We start from the raw sequence: 9,710 nt of genomic DNA on the forward strand, positions 1-9,710 counted from the left end.
TCTATGAGCTACATGTCCCTTCTGATAAGAAAGAGCCCAGCTTCCCAAAAGATTCTATCCAAAAACACTCTCTTAGAAACTGAAAACTGTTATGTGAACATAAATTAAACTACTGTAATGACTTGAGGATAAGCGCAGATATGTTAAACAATGACTTGATATGCAAAGAGCTAAATACATTGCGTGTATAGCGTAGACAGCATCGGCTGAACAACAGCCTCGCCACCCTCAGCCATGCATTCTGATGCTTTTCAGAGGCAGTCTCTGGTGACCACTGTAAGGAACACAACTTCTGAACATCCCCCAGCAGGGGTGTGCATCAGCAGCTGCCCGTCCACTGCTCACAGGAGGCCTTGTGTCCATTTCTTCTCAGCTCTGCATTCATTGGCATCATGTTGGTAGGGAGAAATTACACCACCGTGGGGGAAATGATGTCATAAAAATACATTTTCTCCAAAATGGCACTCCCCCCTGTCCCCCTGCCAGAGATCTGGTAAACATTTGCCAGTACACAAATACACTTTGGTATGTTCTAAGGCAAAACAAAACAAAACAAACAAACAAATGAAAAAAACGAGTTTGAAGAGCAGTGGCACACAATGACTGAAAGTATTATGTTGCTTTTTCTCACTTTACACTATCTCTTTTTAGAAACACCTCCTTGTCTATGGCCATGCCACCCTGAACAAACCCGATCTCGTCTGATCTCGGAAGCTAAGCAGGGTCAGGCCTCGTTAGTACTTGGAAGGGAGACTACCTAGGAAGACCAGGTGCTGTAGGTGTAAAAAATAAAAAATAAGGGATTGTAAGCTGACAAGGTCCTTGAAATCTGTGAGGTTAGCCAAGGGTTGCTTTGTCTGAAAAAAAAAAAAAAAAGAAAAGGAAGGAAGAAAGGAGGGAAAGAAGGAAGGCAGGAAGGAAGGATGGAAGGAAGAGAGAGAGAGAGAGAGAAAGAAAGGAAGAGAAGAGAAGAGAAAAGAAGAGAAGAGAAGAGAAGTAAAGAGAAGAGAGAAGAGAAGAGAAGAGAGAGAAAGAAACACATACCTCCTTGACATGTGAAAGAAGCCTTAATGATTTGAAATTGCCATTGCATACAGGTTTGTAACAATGGACTAACTGGATTCAGAATTTATTTATATAAATCTAAAAGTTTTTGGTTCTAAGAGCCATTGTACTTTATGAACTGATGTGGAATTAGTGTCATATTTCATTTTCACTAACTTTTCAACATGATTGATGTAGACTCTTAGTGTATTAATTTTACAGAAAGAATTCATATTTAAATATGACATACTTGTTACCAAAGTGAGTGGTATCAAGGCAACTTGAATAAATGCCTGAAATAACAGTAGACAATCTAAATTATTTGTCTGCACCGTTTGATTTTTTTAAAAGATCCTTGCATTTGTTTAGCTGCTCAAATATTCAAGAGCAAAATATAAAACAACCTAAAGATCAATTGGTTAAAATAGATATATGTTTATGATTATGAGTCATAGAATATGAACCTGTATATTAAACTTTACTTTTTTTTTTTTTAATTTCAGTGAGCTCCATTCAAATTTTAAGCTATCTAACTTTCAGCAATACAGTTAAAACCACAGATTTAAATTTTGAATTGAATCTTGTAGAAATATGTCAGCCTTCTATAACTACTTCTAGGCCAAGATTTAGGGGGCAGGGTTAGGATTTAATTATTTTATTGTCTTCACTCAGTTTAGTAAAGTACCAATGAATTTTTATTTTCTATAAGCTAACAGATTTTAAGAGATGTGTAGGGTAAGAGAGCATTTAATCTTCAGCTTCACAAATATACATGAATCAAAAAATATTTAAATTTCAATAGCATAAGTCCTGTGATCAGGACTCATGATTTAATCTCTTCTGCCTTCAACCATTGACATAGAAGAAGGAAAAAAAATAAATATGATTAATTTTTAATGTCACCGATCTAACTACAGGTTCTATTATTTTTAGTTACCAATTAAATGTAATTCTTAATCCTAAAAGTAGCTCGATTCTATTTCAGATTTATTTATCATTCATTTATTTATTCATGTAGCTAAGAGATTTTGGCAGAATTTCTGCTATGATCATAACACAGACTACAGACACATTCCAACAACCATATAAGAAATCATCTTTAATTTCTGGATTATAATTTTAAATGCATATGAGACATATACTTACACATATCTAAATTATATCATTTAGATTGGTTGAACACCAACAGAATAAATTGGAATTATGGGGGGAAAGAATCAGGCAGTTTGAGTACTAAGAATTATAGACATTCCACTCTAACCCTGAATGCAGAACATGTTAATTTATCAATTATTTATTCATTTGATTGAACTGCTGAATTATATTAGACTATACATATTTAAAGTCTTTTCATGGTAAGAAATACTTTGGGATTAAGAAATCCATTATTATGTATAAAAGCACATTGAGAAAATTTCAATTACACAAAAAAAGTGAAACTGTTCAATTACACAGTTCAAAGTGTTCTAATGATATTTTTCAGATTGAATACCCATATAAAACTCAGCAGTTAGTTATTATCAGAGATTTAATATACAGCTTCAGATACATCATATGTTCTTTCTAGTACCCTCATTGTATTTTGTCGCTGAATATTAAAGCCACTTTTTAACTAAAAAGTCAGGTCTTACTGGCTATTGTTTTGAAAGGTTCAAAGTAATAATTTTTAAGATGAAATTATATTAATTTTTTTGCTTTAGAAAGACATTTTATACTTTAAGTGACTTATTTGCCTATGGTTAGAAGAGTAAGTGGTTTATGATTAAAGAATAAATAAACTGAGAAAATGACAGGTTTCTACAATAGATTCAACTAATACGTGTGCTAGATACTATAGACATAAAGTTAAGATACCATCCATTACCATAAGGTGTTTTTACACACAAAACAGTAATATGAGTATAAATATGCAAGATAAAAGAAAAGTGCTCAAGTCAAAAATTAAATTAAAATTAAAAAAATGAAAACACTAAGGTTTGTCTGGTCATAAAGTATTTACTTATTTAATTCAACAAATAAATAATGAGAGCCAATTTCATGCAAGACACTCGACTCAGAACCTGAAGATGCCCTTAAAATTGCCAGTTCACTAAAACAGAAAAAAATCTATATTAAAAAGCAATATTTGATGAGTCACTAATATAAAGAGGTAACATTTGAATTTTGTTTCAAAAGATGAATTGGAAGATCTGAACTAGTGGGCCAACGGGAATGTGTATTCAAAGCAAAAGTAATGGTATAAACATTGGCAAAAAGTTGCGTAAACTATTTGAAGTTTGTTAAGAGAAAACTTGGCCTTATTCTTTAAAAACTTGTGGATCTTTGTCAGTAATTATTGGACAAATCACTTAAATTGAAATATAATATGCTCTGACAAGTTTTTCTGTTTTTTTAAACAACAACTAAAAAAGATTTTAAATTTACTTTAGTCATTGACATATCAATCTGTTATATACATTGCCTTGCTTTCTTTGGCAAAATTAACATAAAATATCACTTTAATAACTCTTTAGAATAATAAAATGGCCAGTTTTATTATTTATTTATTAACATACTGAAGAAAAAAATCACATTATCATCTCAATAAATGTAGAAAAAGCATTTGACACAATTCAACCTCCTTTCATGATAAAAATACTCAAAACAATAGGAATAGAAAAGAACAACTTCAACAACATACTAAAGGCCATATAGGAAAAACCACATATATGGTGAAAGACTTTTACTCTGAAATCTTTAAACAGAAAGACATCTGTGTTCGTATATTTGAAGACTTCATATTTTTAAGATGTCAAAACAACCCAAAGTTATTTACATATTTAATATAATCCCCATCAAAATACCATGACATTTTTTGCAGAAAAGGAAGTTCCATCTTAGATTTGATATGGAATCTTAAGGAATTTTAAATAGCTAAAATAATCTTGAAAAACAATTTGAGGACACATTTTCTGATTTCAAAACTTACCTCAAAGTTTTAGTAATCAAAGTGTGGTATTAGCATAATGACAAATATATAGACCAATGAAATAGAACAGAGAGCCCAGAAGTAAACTCTCCAATATATGGTCAAATTATTTTTTGACAGATGTTTCAATAGGAAAGGATAGTGTTTTTAATTAATGATATTGAATAAAGTGGATATCCACATTCAAAAGAATGAGGAAAGAATGATGTAGAATTTTTTTAAAATATCATATACAAAAAGTAACTCAAGGTGGATTAAAGACTAAAATGTAACAGCTAAAACTACAAAACTCTTAGCAGAAAACTTGGGGAAATGCTTTATGACACTGAATTTGGCAATGACTTCCTGGCTGTGACACTAAAAGAATGGATAACAGAAGAAAAAAAATTGGCCTACACATTTTTTTTTTTAATTGTACATTAAAGGACACTATGAATAGGTAAAAGGCAACTCATGGAACTGGAAAAAAATATTTGCAAATCATATATCTAGATAAGAGGTTAATAACTAGATTATATAAAGAACTCCTATCACTCAACAATAACAACAACAAAAACAGCCTGATTTAAAATAGGCAAAGAACTGGAATAGACATTTTTCATAAAGTGATATACAAATGGCCAATAAGTACATGAAAGTTGATCCACATCACTGACCAGCAGGGACAAGCAAATCAAAATCACAGTGAAAAACTATTTCACACCCCCTTAAGATGGTTGTTATGAAACAAACAAAACAAACAAAGCAAAGAAAATAAGAAAGTAAGTTTGACAAGGACATGAAGAAATTGGAACCCTTGGGCATTGCTGGTGGAATGTAAAATGATACAGCTGCTATGAAAAACATTATGGTAGTTTCTCAAAAATTAAATATAGAATTGCCATAAAACCCTCAAAGTCCACTTCTTGCTACATATACAAAAGTATTGAAGTCAGGGGCTCAGATATTTCTTCGCCCATGTTCATAGCAACATTATTCGTGATAGCAAAAAGAGAGAAGCAACCCAAGTGTCTGTGGATGAATGAATGGAGAAACAAAACATGGTCTGTACATAAGATGGGATATTATTCGTCTTTAACAAGGAAGGAAATTCTGACACATGCTACCACATGGATGAACCTCAAAGACGTTATGCTAAGTGAAATAAGTCAGTCACAAATCAAAAACTGAATGATCTCATTTACATGAGGTACCTAGAGTAGTCAAATTCAGAGTCAGAAAGTAGAATAAACCAGTCACAAATGGACAAAAATTGAATGATCTCATTTACATGAGGTACCGAGAGTAGTCAAATTCAGAGTCAGAAAGTAGAATAATAGTTGTTAGCTACTGCAGGAGGACAGAATAGAGAATTTTGTTTAATGGGTACAGAGTTTTGGCTTAGTGAGAAGAAAAAATTCTGGAGATGTTGGTGATGTTTCCAGGACAGGGTGAATGTGCTTATCTCCACAGAACTGTACACTTAAAAAGGGTCGATATGGCAACTTTTATGTTATGTATTTTTTACAACTTAAAAAATTAACCGTTAACCTATGTACTCCTTTATATGTTTCAATAGATACATAACTCAGTTGATGAGCTGATCCTTATGGCTACATTAAATTTCAAAAGGTCGCATTTTATAGAATACACTGTCTAATAAATAAGGAGCTCTTGTTTAGTAGAATTTGTAGCAATTTAATGAAAACAAAACTTTGATATTTTGTACTCAATTCTAAAATCTATTCCAGGTCGTATTAACTCAAAGTTAAATTTTGACTAGCATGAAATGCATATTCAACCTTGTGCAGAGGTTTCCTGGAAGCAAATACATAAGCCAGAAAAGAAGCTGTATTTCTCATTAATCCCTATATATAAATACAAAAATATCATGGCAAAAATGTAAAAACTCTTCAATATATTGAAATTAACAAAAAAATTCCCTTCGAATTCTAAGTGCAAGTACATCACCCCATGCTTTGGGTTTAGATGATCATCTAGATGCAACTTAGTAAAACTAATAAAGAGTGGCTATTCTTTTACCATTCAAATATAACACATTGTGCCGAAAAACATCCCAGAAGAGTGATTATCACATGATAACATACCCTCTCTTCTGTCTTACTGCTAATTAAATTAATTAATTAAGTGATCTTTCCCCAAGTGGACTTGATTTAATATACTGCATGTAATTAGCAACTCAGAAAATCGAGATGAAATGATTTTGTTCATGGTTACGCAAAGCCATAATCCAATGAACTTTGTAATAATATAAGTGGAGAGAGATATTTTGATTTTTTTTTAAATGAAAGTATTCTTTATTGAAAAAAGATAGTAACACTGGAAGAGGATACTTTTGGCTGGAGTCTACCAAACAGATATAATTCATATGTTTTAAAGCTGCTCGAAGGTATAGAAGCTGTTTGGAAACATGAAATGCAACTCATATTAATATTAATAAAATAAATTTCACCTATTGACATTTAATATAACTGGATGTTTAGGAGGACCAATTTTGGTGCCACCTGCTCTAATTGAAATTTGAATTTCAGCTCAGCCATATACTAGCTGAATGATCTTTGGAATGTGTATCATCTACACAAGAGTTTTTGCAAATATGGGTAATAATAATGCCTACATAGTAAGGTTGTCGTGAAAGATTAAATGTGTTATTCCATGTAAAACAGTAAGGACAGCGTCTGGCACATAGTAACTATTAATGATTTTCATTATTAAAGAAGTGGTACTATTTATTCCATACTGCTTTTTAATTGAATTACATATATAGGCACATATAAAATAACTCATGGGCATTTATGCCCAACTGTTGGTGCATAAGAAAATAGATACATATCAGGTAAAACAAATAGCAGAAAATAGAAAATTTCCATAAATATTCTTTCTTTTCTAGAAAAAAATATAATACCTACCTAGTTTTTTTAGACACCTTGACATTGTTTGTTCTTTAAAATGGACAGCATATACAGAATATAATAAAAGACTGATTTTTCTCATGCACATTAAATTTGGACATGTGAATACAAAATGAGATAAAGTAAAACCAAAATTGTTATTAATCTCTAATAAACACATTTTAACATTATAAGATAAACATTACAGAAGACATTTAAAGATAATTTAGTTTAAATGTTTTAATGTATATTCTTGTGCACATAGGTGGACATACTTAATACAAAAATATAATAATCTCAACTCATTCTCCAACACAGCTATGTTTATGTCCTTTGAAACTGGACAGGTTTTTCTTTATGTTGTAAGGTAAATTGCCCACCAATATTTTCTTACAAATTTAAACTTATCTGCAATATTCTCTTCATTTCTAACGTCTGCACACTACCATCTCCATTTCTTATCTGAACACTACACTTCTGTCCATTTGTCATCCTTATTCCTTCGCTTCTCTGACTCCACATCCCTTGCGGAAATTCTGTTTTACTGGTCATGCTATGACCTCATCTTCACACATTCTAGTTCATTCTAATGGTTTCGTTGACTCACATTGGTGGAAACTTTGTTTAGTATTGCATTTTGCATTGCATCACACTTTGCATTTATGAATTATTGTCTTTTGCCTTAATGTATCTTTTTTCCCAATGGCCCAAATTTAATTAATTTATCTTTTGTAAGCCTCGTTTAAATGTGTCATCCCTTTAAATTATAAAATCATTAAATTCATAAACAAGTGGAAAATTCAGAAAAGCATAAATGGATGAGGCTAACACATATTTCCAGCATTTAATCTGAAGATATCATCTTTGCAATCATCAGCATTTATAAATTCAGTAATTTAATACCGTTATACATAAAAAGCTTATGACACACATTAATATTGGAATAATCTGTCTCTCCATTCTCTAACATCAATTAGGCAAAACATTACTAAAATAATAGAGGTGGATAATTTAATTAATATTATTGACTTAATCCATATCAATGTTATACATCTAAATTACCTGTTAGTCAACTTATTTCATCATTTACTTCTTATTTTATAAAATCTTTGCTTTCGATAATTTAAAACCATGATACTAACTATAGTACTGTTTAAAGTTTGTGAGTATAATATCTTTTTTAGGTGATGCTTTTGATTTAATAAATTCTGTGTTTTTCTTCTTAGTTGAGGTACAGAGTCTTGCCAAAAGTCTCATTTTCTTTTCTGGTCCTGGTATTCTTTTGTGCTATTTATTAATGCCTGACCAATCTTGCTTATTTGTTTATTCTGTCAACACTGTGAAATATTATCCTTTTACTCTTTACTGTTCTTTGGGATCATTTTCACATGTTCTTTATAGCTCTGTAGCTGAAATATTTACATAAGTTTATCATTTTAGCTAATTTATCTAGCATCCTGAGGAATTTAGGTGAGATCTGACACCTTCAGTAATTCTAAAAAGAGGTATTTGTTTTTAGCAGTCTTATTTATTTTGCTTTCATCTTCCGTTTGATTCTCAAGCCACCTCTCAGGTGTCTGTTACTGCTTAACCCTCTTCTACCACAAGTGCAGTCTGGACCTTGGACTGAGGCATTTTTTGAGTCCACTCTTAACTCTCTCCAGACCCTTCCTAAATAGAGCGACTAGAGACAGATCTTGTATTCCCCAAGCTGCTTTATCAAGAAGTGTTTCTTGAGTCATTATTGTATTATTTATCTGTTGCCTTGCACTGTGTCTAACAAAGTTTTTGACAATGATAGTCTTCCCTAGTCCTGCACAGCTAATGGGGGCAAAGATTCACCCCCATTTTATGCTTCTTTTGATGAGAACAGAAAGTTAGGTGGTGTCCTAACGACAATCTGACTCAGAAGTTCTGGTTTCCTCAAATTCATGATAAAAATTTTTAAGCCCATTCCAAACACTTGGTAAGAAGCAACATTATTGATGATTTTCCTACTAGAGCTTGAAGTCTTATTTTGCACGATGTGACATGATATTTTGCATTACTATTTTTACTTTTAAAGTATTATTCTGTTTAAAGACTAGAATTATAGGAAAGGGCAAATGACATATTTTCTGCACTCATGCTACTGATGGGACTTTCTTCTTGCCTAGAGTATTTTAAATAAATCTGTTTTTAATTCACGTCTGTGCTGTTTGTGCTACATGGGCTGGGCATCTCACTCAGATTTATTTCTGGTGTTTTACTATTTTATCTAAATGATCATCACTGCCTTTCGCAGTTCTGCTTACCCAGAGGATTACTTGTTGACAACAAAATCGCCTGCCTGGAAGGAAATTATGCTGCAGCTGCACCAATTGTCAAGATTTATCTTTTTAGAGACTTACTATAGTAAAATGTGGTCTTTATAATCTCAAGCATTATATTAGTAAAATATATGTGGAAATATTGGAATATATGTTTGTATAATATGTTGTTCCCTACAGCACATCCTTATGTCAGCTCTATATTTAATTTTATAAGCAGATAAAGAATATACACGTATACTTCTTACCGGAAACTAAAGTATGCATATCTTAAGAGTTGAAACAGATCTAGTGTAGTTAAAATTGTAAAAATATCTATATAAAGAGAATTTGTAAAAAATTGTAACCAACATATTATTTCAAGGACATAAGTTATTTTCTTTCAGAAAATTATAAGAAAATGCTATTTGTAATCATCAAGAAGACAAGTTTCTACTAGAGGATTTGTTTCTACTCAACAACATAAAAACATTAATAAAAACTTGGAAACCACTAATA

At 31.5% G+C, this 9,710-nt stretch overlaps 1 pseudogene; it reads left to right on the top strand.

The window, feature by feature from the left end:
- Window positions 1–663: 663 nt before the first annotated feature.
- Window positions 664–782, top strand: LOC112484685 (annotated as a pseudogene).
- The last annotated feature ends 8,928 nt before the right edge of the window (window positions 783–9,710 follow it).

This window comes from Pteropus alecto, unplaced genomic scaffold (assembly GCF_000325575.1).
Source record: "Pteropus alecto unplaced genomic scaffold, ASM32557v1 scaffold17, whole genome shotgun sequence".
NCBI lineage: Eukaryota > Metazoa > Chordata > Mammalia > Chiroptera > Pteropodidae > Pteropus > Pteropus alecto.